This window comes from Schistocerca serialis, chromosome 4, assembly GCF_023864345.2.
Source record: "Schistocerca serialis cubense isolate TAMUIC-IGC-003099 chromosome 4, iqSchSeri2.2, whole genome shotgun sequence".
Taxonomy (NCBI): Eukaryota; Metazoa; Arthropoda; class Insecta; order Orthoptera; family Acrididae; genus Schistocerca; species Schistocerca serialis.
The window spans coordinates 88,268,612-88,283,917 of record NC_064641.1 but is presented as its reverse complement, the minus strand read 5'-3'; the positions used below and the strand labels follow the sequence as shown (position 1 = coordinate 88,283,917).

Here is a 15,306-nt window from a genome sequence, read left to right as displayed (position 1 = left end):
TGAAGATGACCACATCTACAATGCGCATTCACAAATCCATGTTACTTCTGTGTTTGCACCACAGCAGCTCTTTGGTACGAGTTCTGAACACCCTTCAGCTGTCGTTACTGGAAGACGAACAATAAAACATTCCCCCTTACAAATCCTTTAATTTGCGGTTGCTGTGCAACCTACCATTCTGTCCCTGAAGTAAGTAGCCCACGTTACTTAGCTTTTGGAAGAATTCATCAGTTTCATTTAAAATTACTTTCTCTCTTAGTAGTTGGTGTTACCTACTGGTCACGAAATCCACACTCTTAACAATGCCTTAACTGACGTTTCTGGATTCGGGTGTTACTTGCTGGATGGATATTAGGAGTATTGTAAAATAGGCTGATAATCGCTGGCCGTATGAACACTTGATTCGGACTGCTTACGGCCCTTGGGTAGCGTTTTGACGAGCGCTGTTCTAGATTAACAATCATCATCTACAGACCTTCTGATTCCTGTTAGTATTATTCTCAAATTCATCATATAAGAGCTCAGGTAAAATATTATAAACAGTATTTTATGTTTTTCCTTTTATTAATCAATCTAAGTCATTCTGTAGTGTTGTTAAAATGGTTTTCTTTCTCCTACCTTCGTTAAATTTGCTGTATGACATTTCTTTTCCTCTTCCTCTTTCAGTCCTTCTCTCGTTTCCACTGCTGCTGGTCCTCAAAGCTCAAATCCACTTTCTCGCTGAGATGATTGACGGTAATACTATCCCTATATCCACACACGAAATTCTGTCAGCGAAGTTATAGTAATGTCATTTTATATACAGAATAGCTGCAGTCATGGCAAATGTTTCTGCCATAAAGTTTCGATCATATTATTTATTTTAACGGTGGATAAAAATCAATTAATATTTGGATAAGACAGTTTTTTTTGTACATCATCTGCAACTAAATATGTGTAGGTTGTTATTTTCGGTTATCCATCTATACTGCTTGGATTTCTACTAAAACGTGCTTTTCATGATATCATTTAAATGTGACCTTTAGTTTCGTAAGTGCCATAAACTATTTCTCTATTTTGGTGGGTAGCTCGTTCTTTCACTGCATCAGTTTACACGATATCAGAAAGTGTATACTTTTATAGTGACAAGTGTCACGCGTATATTAGCAACACTGTGAATGAAAATTTCGTTTCAGACGTAAGTGTTGCTGGTGTTATAAGTGGTGGAGAGACAAACTCAATTATCTACTCTTCTACCGTTTACTTAAGGCTGCAACCGCCTTACAAGTACAGAAACTAAAATCTCTGACGAGAGCTTCATGCTCCAAAGCGAGATATACTCTCGTTACATCTCTGTGAGAATCACTAGTGGTAAGTAATACAAATTTTGAAGTATTTGTTTCAACCCAGATGAGATTCCTACATTTGAATATGATTCGCAGGTGGTACTGCAACAGACCACGTCTTCTATCATTCTCTTGCCCTTTACTGCACCGCACACTTAATTTTGTCTGTGGAACATGTAGGTAGATGCACGGCCATGTGAGCCCTGCCTGCCCCCACTACTGTGCGCTGTCGGTTACTCACCAGGACCTTCATGTCTTCTGCTGCTGCTGCTTCGGACTGAACTGTTCCTGCCCAGTGCGCGGCTGGCCAGCAGCTTATATAGCGCGGGCCGGCCTCGTCTTCCCCGCCACATCCTGCCGCCTAGACCCGCTACGAGATCGCCCGGTCTTCGGCGATGGGCGGCGCCCGCCAGAGTCGTTGCTCTCCACTTACTATTACAACTCCTCTCTCTACTCGTACTTTCCTCTCGTCATGTTTGTTTTTTCAACGATTCCCGAACGTTGTCGAAAATGAAACCCAAAAAAGAAGTCGTATCTCCATTCTGTCTGTTGTCCTCCATTACGTCCAAAACGCCTCTGGGTCGCTGGTGCATACCAGTCAAGCGAGGTCACGGAGCTGTTAAGGGACTGAAACACATTCCGAAAGTACACCGTAACGAGTCATCATTTCGTCGTCGTGAGTCACGTCATTAGTCGCTTAAGGTGAAATTTCTGATTTTTTCTTCGATAACGCCGAGCAGAGCCTTAACTCAACACCCTTAGAACTCAGCTGATAATCCATCTGTACGTCTCTGCTGAAAAGATGTTAAAGGTTCGCATTTATTCTCAGTTTTAAGTTTCCTGTCGTTCTTTAGTTGCTTCTATATTCCTGGAGATGTGATCAATTGTAATGTCTTCGAAATCTCCGAAAACCGCCCAACTAAGTACAATTTCACGACGACACATATGGAAACACGCACCGAAGCGCCAAAGAAACTGGTATAGGCATGCTTATTCACATACAGAGATATGTAAACAGACAGGATACGACGCTGCGGTCGCCAACGGCGATGTAAGACAACAAGCGTTTGCCGCAGTTGTTAGATCGGTTACTGCTGCCACAGTGGCAAGTTATCGAGATTTAAGGGGCGAAACCACATTAGGAGGCTGTTTGACACTGTCTTTTCCAGATTTGTTCTTTGGGGGGAAGAATTAATTAGAATTTAATCATATTTTGAAAGCATTTCATTCATATTTCGAGCAGATTTTGTGAATTTTTTGAATAATTTCAACCAAAAGTAAAGTTACTTTTTGATGTCGGCTGAAGGTTGTGAGTATAGTTCTCAAATTACGTGAAGTGTGGCCATTTAGATTTTCATCTGAAATCGAAAAAGTTTTGATTTTACGTTAATGACTTATTTCGTAAGAATATGAACCTCAATTCATGTGAAAATAATGAAAATTAAATATTTTGCAGCCTTTGTAACAATTTACTTCGACTTTCACGTTTTTTTTCTCCAGTTAGGCAAAGAAAAATACCCTTCAAATCATGATATCATCTTACAAGATGCTTCATATAATTTGAAATTTTATAAAGAATCAAACTATCAATTTTCACAATGGTCGGTTCTATACTTTTTGGGTTAAACTGCACGCAAATCTGAAAACGTCATTTCAAGATAAAGACGTTAACAATAATGTAATATGCTTACCGATTAATCTGAGATTCCAGCACCATACAGCAATCCTTCTTCTTCCTCATAGGCTTCTTTTTGCGCTTGCGGCAGTGCTCTCCGAGCTTTCCAACCTTCCTTCGCTCCCAATGAACAACGTCGATTCTGCTGGCTCACGCGCTGGTTATCCATTTGTTCGGCATAATCGAAGCTTTGCGTCCCTACTACAAGTCCTGCCTCGTTCATGATCATCAGAAGGGATGAATTTCCTTCATTGAGTAAGCCCGCTGCTAAATACTATGCTAATTCAACAACTTTTAGTCCGGTGTGCAAATGTTTAGGAGCTAATCACCAAGTAGTGGAATTGAAACATTCACTCGCATTTTCTGTGTGGCCAACTAAGCATCTCTTCAGTAATTCATTCCTTGATAAATCTTCATATATTGGAAGAATCTCCTTCTGTACGTCGGGGTGCAATGGAGTAGGGTGTGGTTTGCGGTTCATGTTCCATTCCAAGGGCTGTTCGTTTCTGCCACTCGCTCGAGCTGTCTTCTCCCTCTGGGCAATAATCGAGTCGAGGACTTTCATCCATGGAAATCATTTCATATTATGTCGCCATAATTGCTTTTTTCATGTCTTGCACACTATTTACATGTCTTCGAATCACTAGTCCATAATAAGCGCTGAGATTTTTCACTAATAACTCTGCGAGTTTGCTTTTCCACCAAGGTTCTGAGTCTTTCGAATGTTTCAGAGTCGAGTCCACATTTTCTTCTGGACATGACCTACACATTCGATTTTTAAAACTTGATAATCATCACCATAAGGATGTTATAACACCCCAAAGACCCCCTTGAGAGTCAATTAAGGCAGAATGTCATAATATGAAGTAGGGAAGAGTTATCTTGGCAAATACGACATCTTTGCCGATAAGCTAACACCAAGAAGTTTTGATAACAACAACATTATACATCACTGAGAGTTTTTGTTATGAAAAGAGGAGGAAGAAACCTCAGATTTAACTAATGGACAAATATCCAAGTGATAATGGCAACTAATATCTTGAAAGCTAAGTCCAAGTTGATGTTAGTCAGATTTAACTTTTATGTGGAAGGGAGTTGTAAGCGCAACGAAGAAATTCAATGCGCCTACAATAGTCTTTCACAGAGGAAGTCGCTTGCTGGCTCTCGTCCTGTAAAGACGTGCGAGAACAATTCTTGTCTTAGTTATTGAGAGTACGGAACGCGACGAGATTGTTTTGCGTTCAGAAGTGTTCCTTGCGTGACGTGATTCACGAACTTCGGAAACTGATTTTCTAAGCAGAGACAGGAACTGATAGACGCGATTAACCGTGCATAACGGGTTAATTGAACTTTATTTAGGAAACCGGTGAAAATTGGACTTGACTTTCAAATAGTTGGAACTAAAACAAGAGTGGATAGTATATCAAAGGACTACACTCAATTAGTCTCGATTAGGACACAATTACACGACTTCACGAAGATAATACAATTACGCTGAAGAGTCAAGTTGTAATTGTCAAGAAACTTAATTTTAATAGAACTGACTTTACCAACCAACTGCGTGTGCGTGTGGTGCGAAGGTTATAAAGTATTTAGTCGCCAAGGAACAATAAACTGTTCGTTCCAAGTGAAATATCAAGCGTGGACTACATCATTAAGTGATTTAATCAATGATAGTTAACCAACGACTGTTCAGCAGCGACAATTTAATCTGAAATCAAAATACCTACCTCATTAATTGAAAAGAGAACTTTTGAACATTTTTTTTAACATTACGGCGTAGGTTCACTCACAAGGGGAGGCCGCCAATTGTAAATTTCATATTCGATTCATACTGCGCATACTAAAAGCTCATGGCCAGAGGTGTAATGTGGCAAAGCACCAAGATGCACTTCTCAGCCGTTGTCGAGAGAATCGAGTTAAAAGAAACCGTTGCGGTGAAACACTCTCTACGATTAGTAATTTTCTACAGCGTCGTGGCGCAGCGGTAAGCGCTCGGGTTCGCAATTCGAAGGTCGCCGGATCGAATCTCGCGCCAGGCACCTTCTTTTTATTATTTGCTTTTTGTAATTCAAATGTATACACACACACACACACACACACACACACACATATATATATATATATATATATATATATATATATATATATATATATATATATATATATATATATAAAATTCCCGGCAATCAGTTGCGGCAATTATGCATATAATAAGTTGTTGAAAGTCGTTTGTCGTGGAAAAATAATACTTGAAATAAAACACAATATCACAAATAGTATTCAAGTGGATACAATTTATTGATAAGTTCGGTATACAGTCGCACATAATTAACAGTTGGTGACCAGAAGTAGCTGGAGTATCGCACGAACCAGAGTGATAGTTATCACAGGAACATGGAAAGCAGAAAACACCACGACATCGAGCACATCTGACAAACGATGCGTTTTTACAAGAACAATTGTTTTTTTAAATTTTCTGTTGGGAAACACACCTGATTGACATTCTGAAAAATTGTTCTGTTCGTCAGGTTTGATGCATATACATTTGAATTACAAAAAACAAATACTGAAAAAAAGGTTGCATGGCGCGAGATTCGATCCAGCAACCTTCGGATTACGAACCCGAGCGCTTACCGCTGCGCCACGACGCTGTAGAAAATTACTAATCGTAGAAAGTATTTCATCGCAACGGTTTCTTTTAACTCGATTCTCTCGACAACGGCTGAGAAGTGCATCTTGGTGCTTTGCCACATTACACCTCTCGCCATGAGCTTTTAGTATGCGCAGTATGAATCGAATCTGAATTTCACAATTGGCGGCCTCCCCTTGTCAGACGTGATCAAAGAGTATCTGTGGATCTCGCTTCATACAGGTTCAACAACTCCATAGCAACGAGCCAACAACGTACGAGAAGACTGATAATTACAATGTTTCCTCGCAATTGGTGGTGTGTACGATGCGGATGAGATAAGATTTAATAACTACTGCATATCCGGGCAATGAATCATTCAATCTTAAATCAGAATATGCATCCATCGTACGAGTTCGCGTTTCTGTCTCTACGTCATCGCGCGTCGTGTCTCAACTCCACGAGAGCTGTGGCAGTAGCAGCTCTACGGCGTCGACAATATGAGCACGCGGTTGGAGTGGGGGGCCGCCACAATGTGCACTCGGTTCTATGCTCATAAAATGTAAACGAATGCGAATTTCCCATTGAAATTGTGACAGCGCATTCTTTGATAGTTAAGCTAACGATTTATGCAGTAAAAAATCGGATTTTTTTTAACCGCCTAATGTGCTTTCCCTCCTTAAGTGAATTTCAACGAGGTGTTACAGACGGCGCACGAACAATGGAACACAGCATCCCGAAAGTAGCGATGAAGTGGGGATTTCCCCATAGGACTGTTTCATGAATGTACCACGAATATCAGGAACCCGGTAAAATATTAAGTCTCCGACATCGCTGCGGCCGGATAAAGATCCTGTAAGAACGGGACCAACGACGAGTGAAGAGAATCGATCAATGTGACAGAAGTGCAACCCTTCCACAAATTGCTACAGATTTCAGTGTTAGGTCATCAACAGGTGTCAGCGTGCGAACAATTCAACAAAGTATCATCGATTTGGGCTTTCGCAGCCGAAGGCCCACTCGTGTGCCCTTGATTGCTGCACAACCAAGTTTTACGTCTCACCTGGGCCCGTCAACATCAAGATTAGACCTGTTGATGACTGGAAACATGTTTCCTGGTAGGACGAGTCTAGTTTCAAATCGTATCGAGCGAATCGAAATTTCTCCCCGTTATCCAGTAAGTTGGTAAGCGTGCTACAAACAGCATGCAGAATGGCCTTTAGGTAGCGGCATAGTGCACATGCACACGTACCGCCGCAGTATCAGTATAAAGATGGCCGTCCCACTTGCGACTTGCACCAGGGAAGAACAACATTCTGTTATTCGGGTTTTGCGTAGTGAAGGTGTGAAACCTATTGAAATTCATCGACGAATGAAGGTTCAGTTCGGTGATGCATGTTTGTCACAGCAGCAACTCTACGAATGGAGTAGGAAGTTCGCAAATGGTGTGACTTCAGTGGAAGATGCTCCTCGTCCAGGTCAGGCACGACGAGTTGTGACTCCACAGAACATTGCATCAGTTGAAACCATAGTATAGGAAAACCGCCGAGTGACACTGAATGACAATGCAGCATGTTTACAGATTAGTCTTGGTTCAGCTTACCACATTGTGCATGATGTGCTCTAGTTTCACAAAGTGTCTGCAAGATGGGTGCCACGGCAGCTAACTCCTGAAATGAGAGAACGACGTGTTGATGCTTGTTAAGAGCTTCTTCTGCGCTTTGAACGAGAAGGTGATGTCTTCTTTGTAAGAATCGTTAATGGGGACGAAACCTGGGTTCACTTCCACCAACCGGAAACGAAGAGAGCGCGCAAGGAATGTCCCCATTACTCATCACCAAAACCGAAGAAGTTTCGAACAGAACCATCAGCAGGGAAGGTTATGCTGACTCTCTTTTGGGACGAAAATGGCGTCATTTTGGAGCATTACATGCCTAGAGGGACCACTGTCACCAGTGCATCATACACAGATCTCGTAAAAATTCATCTGCGGCCTGCAATCAAATCAAAGCGTCGTGGATTGCTGTCAGCAGGTATCCTGCTGCAACATGACAATGCAAGGCCCCACACTGCCTGTACAACAGTTGCAACAATCACAGCCCTGCATTTTGAGTGTCTTTCTCATCCACCATACTCACCAGACCTTGCCCCAAGTGATTTCCATATGTTTGGACCACTCAAAGACGCAATGGAAGGAAAGAAGTTCCATTCTGAAGAAGAGGTACGCTACGCAGTGCATGAGTGGTTGCGCGGACTACCAAAAGAATTTTTCTCGGAAGTAATTTATGCAGTTCGTAAGCGCTGGAGGATTTGAATTGAGCGTTGGGGAGATTATGTTGAAAAGTGCTACAGCTTTGTATCACTTCTGCATAATAAACAATATTTAAAAAAATATTTAAAGTTTTCACTCGACTCACCTTCGTAATAAATCAGCAATTTACTACTTTGCAGATAGAGAAATATATACCGCAAGGATAGGATAAACGCCAATGGTGGAGGAGTATTTATAGCAGTAAAGAATTCAATAATATCCAGTGAAGTTATTAGCGAATGCGAATGTGAAATAATCTGGGTTAAGTTAAGTATCAAAGGTGGGTCAGATATGATAGTCGGATGCTTCTATAGACCACCTGCATCAGCAACCGTAGTAGTTGAGCGCCTCAGAGAGAACCTGCAGAACGTCGTGAAGAAGTTTCGTGATCATACTATTGTAATAGGGGGAGACTTCAATCTACCAGGTATAGAATGGGATAGTCACACAATCAGAACTGGAGCCAGGGACAGAGACTCTTGTGACATTATCCTGACTGCCTTGTCCGAGAATTACTTCGAGCAGATAGTTAGAGAACCAACTCGTGAAGCTAACGTTTTAGACCTCATAGCAACAAATAGACCGGAACTTTTCGACTCCGTGAATATAGAAGAGGGTATTAGTGATCATAAGTCAGTGGTTGCATCAATGACTACAAGTGTAATAAGAAATGCCAAGAAAGGAAGGAAAATATATTTGCTTAACAAGAGTGATAGGGCACAAATCGCAGAATATCTGAGTGACCACCATCAAACGTTCATTTCTGAGGAAGAGGATGTGGAACAAAAATGGAAAAAATTCAGAAACATCGTCCAGTACGCCTTAGATAAGTTCGTACCGACTAAGGTCCAAAGCGAGGGGAAAGATCCACCGTGGTATAACAATCATGTACGAAAGGTACTACGGAAACAAAGAAAGCTTCATCATAGGTTTAAGAGTAGTCGAATCATAGCTGATAAGGAAAAGCTGAACGAAGCGAAAAAGAGCGTAAAGAGAGCAATGAGAGAAGCATTCAACGAATTCGAACATAAAACATTGGCAAACAATCTAAACAAGAACCCTAAAAAGTTTTGGTCATATGTAAAATCGGTAAGCGGATCTAAATCCCCTATTCAGTCACTCGTTGACCACGATGGCACCGAAACAGAGGTCGACCGAAGAAAGGCAGAAATACTGAATTCAGTGTTCCGAAACTGTTTCACTGCGGAAAATCGTAACACGGTCCCTGACTTCAGCCGTCGCACGGACGCCAAAATGGAAAATATTGAAATAAACGATATCGGAATTGAAAAACAACTGCTATCACTTAGTAGCGGAAAAGCATCCGGACCAGACGAGATACCCTTAAGATTCTACAGTGATTATGCTAAAGAACTTGCCCCCTTTCTATCAGCAATTTATCGTAGATCGCTGGAAGAACGTAAAGTACCTAGCGACTGGAAGAAAGCGCAGGTCGTTCCCATTTTCAAAATGGGTCATAAATCAGATGCGAATAATTATAGGCCTATTTCGCTTACGTCACTCTGTTGTAGAATAATGGAACATGTTTTGTGTTCTCGTATTATGACGTTCTTGGATAATACAAATCTCCTTCATCATAACCAACATGGATTCCGCAAACAGAGATCATGTGAAACTCAGCTCGCCCTATTTGCCCAAGAAATTCACAGTGCCGTAGACACTGGCGAGCATATTGATGCCGTATTCCTGGACTTCAGGAAGGCATTTGATACGGTTCCGCACTTACGTTTAGTGAAAAAAATACGAGCTTACGGAATATCGGACCAGGTTTGTGATTGGATTCAGGATTTCCTAGAAGAAAGAACACAACATGTCATTCTTAACGGTTCAAAATCTGCAGATGTAGAGGTAATTTCGGGAGTACCGCAGGGAAGCGTGATAGGACCTTTATTGTTTACAATATACATAAATGACTTAGTTGACAACATCGGTAGCTCCGTGAGGCTATTTGCAGATGACACGGTTGTCTACAAGAAAGTAGCAACATCAGAAGACTCGTACGTACTCCAGGAGGACCTGCAGAGGATTAATGCATGGTGCGACAGCTGGCAGCTTTCCCTAAACGTAGATAAATGTAATATAATGCGCATACATAGGGGCAGAAATCCATTCCAGTACGATTATGCCATAGGTGGTAAATCATTGGAAGCGGTAACGACCGTAAAATACTTAGGAGTTACTATCCGGAGCGATCTGAAGTGGAATGATCACATAAAACAAATAGTGGGAAAAGCAGGCGCCAGGTTGAGATTCATAGGAAGAATTCTAAGAAAATGTGACTCATCGACGAAAGAAGTAGCTTACAAAACGCTTGTTCGTCCGATTCTTGAGTATTGCTCATCAGTATGGGACCCTTACCAGGTTGGATTAATAGAAGAGATAGACATGATCCAGCGAAAAGCAGCGCGATTCGTCATGGGGACATTTAGTCAGCGCGAGAGCGTTACGGAGATGCTGAACGAGCTCCAGTGGCGGACACTTCAAGAAAGGCGTTACGCAATACGGAGAGGTTTATTATCGAAATTACGAGAGAGCACATTCCGGGAAGAGATGGGCAACATATTACTACCGCCCACATATATCTCGCGTAATGATCACAACGAAAAGATCCGAGAAATTAGAGCAAATACGGAGACTTACAAGCAGTCGTTCTTCCCACGCACAATTCGTGAATGGAACTGGGAAGGGGGGATCAGATAGTGGTACAATAAGTACCCTCCGCCACACACCGTAAGGTGGCTCGCGGAGTATAGATGTAGATGTAGATGTAGATATACTCCGCGAGCCACCTTACGGTGTGTGGCGGAGGGTACTTATTGTACCACTATCTGATCCCCCCTTCCCTGTTCCATTCACGAATTGTGCGTGGGAAGAACGACTGCTTGTAAGTCTCCGTATTTGCTCTAATTTCTCGGATCTTTTCGTTGTGATCATTACGCGAGATATATGTGGGCGGTAGTAATATGTTGCCCATCTCTTCCCGGAATGTGCTCTCTCGTAATTTCGATAATGAACCTCTCCGTATTGCGTAACGCCTTTCTTGAAGTGTCCGCCACTGGAGCTCGTTCAGCATCTCCGTAACGCTCTCGCGCTGACTAAATGTCCCCATGACGAATCGCGCTGCTTTTCGCTGGATCATGTCTATCTCTTCTATTAATCCAACCTGGTAAGGGTCCCATACTGATGAGCAATACTCAAGAATCGGACGAACAAGCGTTTTGTAAACTACTTCTTTCGTCGATGAGTCACATTTTCTTAGAATTCTTCCTATGAATCTCAACCTGGCGCCTGCTTTTCCCACTATTTGTTTTATGTGATCATTCCACTTCAGATCGCTCCGGATAGTAACTCCTAAGTATTTTACGGTCGTTACCGCTTCCAATGATTTACCACCTATGGCATAATCGTACTGGAATGGATTTCTGCCCCTATGTATGCGCATTATATTACATTTATCTACGTTTAGGGAAAGCTGCCAGCTGTCGCACCATGCATTAATCCTCTGCAGGTCCTCCTGGAGTACGTACGAGTCTTCTGATGTTGCTACTTTCTTGTAGACAACCGTGTCATCTGCAAATAGCCTCACGGAGCTACCGATGTTGTCAACTAAGTCATTTATGTATATTGTAAACAATAAAGGTCCTATCACGCTTCCCTGCGGTACTCCCGAAATTACCTCTACATCTGCAGATTTTGAACCGTTAAGAATGACATGTTGTGTTCTTTCTTCTAGGAAATCCTGAATCCAATCACAAACCTGGTCCGATATTCCGTAAGCTCGTATTTTTTTCACTAAACGTAAGTGCGGAACCGTATCAAATGCCTTCCTGAAGTCCAGGAATACGGCATCAATATGCTCGCCAGTGTCTACGGCACTGTGAATTTCTTGGGCAAATAGGGCGAGCTGAGTTTCACATGATCTCTGTTTGCGGAATCCATGTTGGTTATGATGAAGGAGATTTGTATTATCCAAGAACGTCATAATACGAGAACACAAAACATGTTCCATTATTCTACAACAGAGTGACGTAAGCGAAATAGGCCTATAATTATTCGCATCTGATTTATGACCCATTTTGAAAATGGGAACGACCTGCGCTTTCTTCCAGTCGCTAGGTACTTTACGTTCTTCCAGCGATCTACGATAAATTGCTGATAGAAAGGGGGCAAGTTCTTTAGCATAATCACTGTAGAATCTTAAGGGTATCTCGTCTGGTCCGGATGCTTTTCCGCTACTAAGTGATAGCAGTTGTTTTTCAATTCCGATATCGTTTATTTCAATATTTTCCATTTTGGCGTCCGTGCGACGGCTGAAGTCAGGGACCGTGTTACGATTTTCCGCAGTGAAACAGTTTCGGAACACTGAATTCAGTATTTCTGCCTTTCTTCGGTCGACCTCTGTTTCGGTGCCATCGTGGTCAACGAGTGACTGAATAGGGGATTTAGATCCGCTTACCGATTTTACATATGACCAAAACTTTTTAGGGTTCTTGTTTAGATTGTTTGCCAATGTTTTATGTTCGAATTCGTTGAATGCTTCTCTCATTGCTCTCTTTACGCTCTTTTTCGCTTCGTTCAGCTTTTCCTTATCAGCTATGATTCGACTACTCTTAAACCTATGATGAAGCTTTCTTTGTTTCCGTAGTACCTTTCGTACATGATTGTTATACCACGGTGGATCTTTCCCCTCGCTTTGGACCTTAGTCGGTACGAACTTATCTAAGGCGTACTGGACGATGTTTCTGAATTTTTTCCATTTTTGTTCCACATCCTCTTCCTCAGAAATGAACGTTTGATGGTGGTCACTCAGATATTCTGCGATTTGTGCCCTATCACTCTTGTTAAGCAAATATATTTTCCTTCCTTTCTTGGCATTTCTTATTACACTTGTAGTCATTGATGCAACCACTGACTTATGATCACTAATACCCTCTTCTACATTCACGGAGTCGAAAAGTTCCGGTCTATTTGTTGCTATGAGGTCTAAAACGTTAGCTTCACGAGTTGGTTCTCTAACTATCTGCTCGAAGTAATTCTCGGACAAGGCAGTCAGGATAATGTCACAAGAGTCTCTGTCCCTGGCTCCAGTTCTGATTGTGTGACTATCCCATTCTATACCTGGTAGATTGAAGTCTCCCCCTATTACAATAGTATGATCACGAAACTTCTTCACGACGTTCTGCAGGTTCTCTCTGAGGCGCTCAACTACTACGGTTGCTGATGCAGGTGGTCTATAGAAGCATCCGACTATCATATCTGACCCACCTTTGATACTTAACTTAACCCAGATTATTTCACATTCGCATTCGCTAATAACTTCACTGGATATTATTGAATTCTTTACTGCTATAAATACTCCTCCACCATTGGCGTTTATCCTATCCTTGCGGTATATATTCCATTCTGTGTCTAGGATTTCGTTACTGTTCACTTCCGGTATTAACCAACTTTCCGTTCCTAATACTATGCGCACTATTTCCTTCAATAAGAGATACTAATTCAGGAACCTTGCCCTGGATACTCCTGCAGTTTACCAATATTACGTTAACTTTTCCTGTTTTTGGTCTCTGAGGACGGACGTTCTTTATCAACGATGATAATGTCCTCTCTGGTAAGCCGTCAGGTATTTTATCGTTTCGCCCAAGGGGGGGTCCCTCTAACCTAAAAAACCCCCGTGTGCACGCCACACGTACTCTGCTACCCTAGTAGCTGCTTCCGGTGTGTAGTGCACGCCTGACCTGTCTAGGGGGGCCCTACAGGTCTCCACCCAATAACGGAGGTCGATGAATTTGCAACCATTATAGTCGCCGAGTCGTCTGAGCCTCTGGTTTAGACCCTCCACACGGCTCCAAACCAGAGGACCGCGATCGACTCTGGGCACTATGCTGCAGATATTAAGCTCAGCTTGCACTCCGCGTGCGATACTGGTTGTCTTCACCAAATCAGCCAGCCGCCGGAAGGAACCAAGGATGGCCTCAGAACCCAAGCGGCAGGCGTCATTCGTTCCGACATGTGCTACTATCTGCAGCCGGTCACACCCAGTGCGTTCAATAGCTGCCGGAAGGGCCTCCTCCACATTACGGACGAGACCCCCCGGCAAGCACACCGAGTGCACACTGGCATTCTTCCCCGACCTACCCGCTATTTTCCTGAGGGGCTCCATAACCCGCCTAACGTTGGAGCTCCCTATAACTAATAGGCCCGCCCTCTGTGACTGTCGGGACCTTGCCGGAGAATCGGCCACTGGCCCAACAGGCGAGGCATCCTGTGGTGGCTCGGAAACGATGTCATCACCACTAGGAAGCACCCCGTACCTGTTGGAAAGGGGTAAGGCAGCTGCCACGCGGCCAGATCCCACCTTCGCCTTTCGGCCAGGCACGCGCGAGCCCACCACTGTCCGCCATTCACCCTGGAGTGATGGCTGACCGGTAAGATGCTCACTGCCGGAAGACGCAGCGACATCAGGGGTTCCATGTGATTCCAAGGCCACCGAAGTAGGCATAGGTCTCACCACAGTTGCCCCAACGCCACTACGAGCCGACGCCTGCGCCTCGAGCTCGATGAGCCTAACAGACAAAGCCTCCACCTGCCCCCGAAGAGTGGCCAATTCTCCTTGCGTCCGCTCACAACAACCACAGTCCCTACACATGACTATGTTTACCCTACTCTATACGGTGACAAATTCCCAAGATAATCTTCTGATGAGCTACTCTGATAATCAAGAAACACTCACTGAAATACGAGACGCGAAAACTACGCTAGGTTTTCCCAGAAAAACTATTTAAAAGCTAAGCGCAGCAAATAAGTACAAAAACGCTTTATACAAACAGTACTCGCTGCTGCTGGTGCTCTCGCTCTGGCTGTCACAAGACAACTGCTGATTCAAGTGACTAGTGGCTAACGGCCGCGAAACAAACAAAAGACGGTTTTAGGGCGCTTTCTGTTCTAAACGATCAAGAAAACACTAAGAAATCTAACACGAAAACTACGTAAAGTTTTATCAAGAACTGTTAGTTACTATGCAGAGCAGATAAACACAAATAGAATCCCTTCCTTAGTGGAAGGTCGTAAACAAAATGCAAAATAAACGCTTTATACAAACAGTACTCGCTGCTGCTGGTGCTCTCGCTCTGGCTGTCACAAGACAACTGCTGATTCAAGTGACTAGTGGCTAACGGCCGCGAAACAAACAAAAGACGGTTTTAGGGCGCTTTCTGTTCTAAACGATCAAGAAAACACTAAGAAATCTAACACGAAAACTACGTAAAGTTTTATCAAGAACTGTTAGTTACTATGCAGATAGATGTAGATGTAGAGAAAGAAGTTTGAAAAAAGATTCTAT

General features: G+C 42.9%; 1 protein-coding gene across 1 annotated transcript in view; it reads right to left on the bottom strand.

Annotated features, from left to right (window-relative positions):
• Positions 1 to 15,306, bottom strand: part of LOC126475385 (cuticle protein 18.7-like) — a 131,121-nt gene that overhangs the window by 46,941 nt on the left and 68,874 nt on the right. The gene's annotated exons all lie outside the window — the stretch shown is intronic.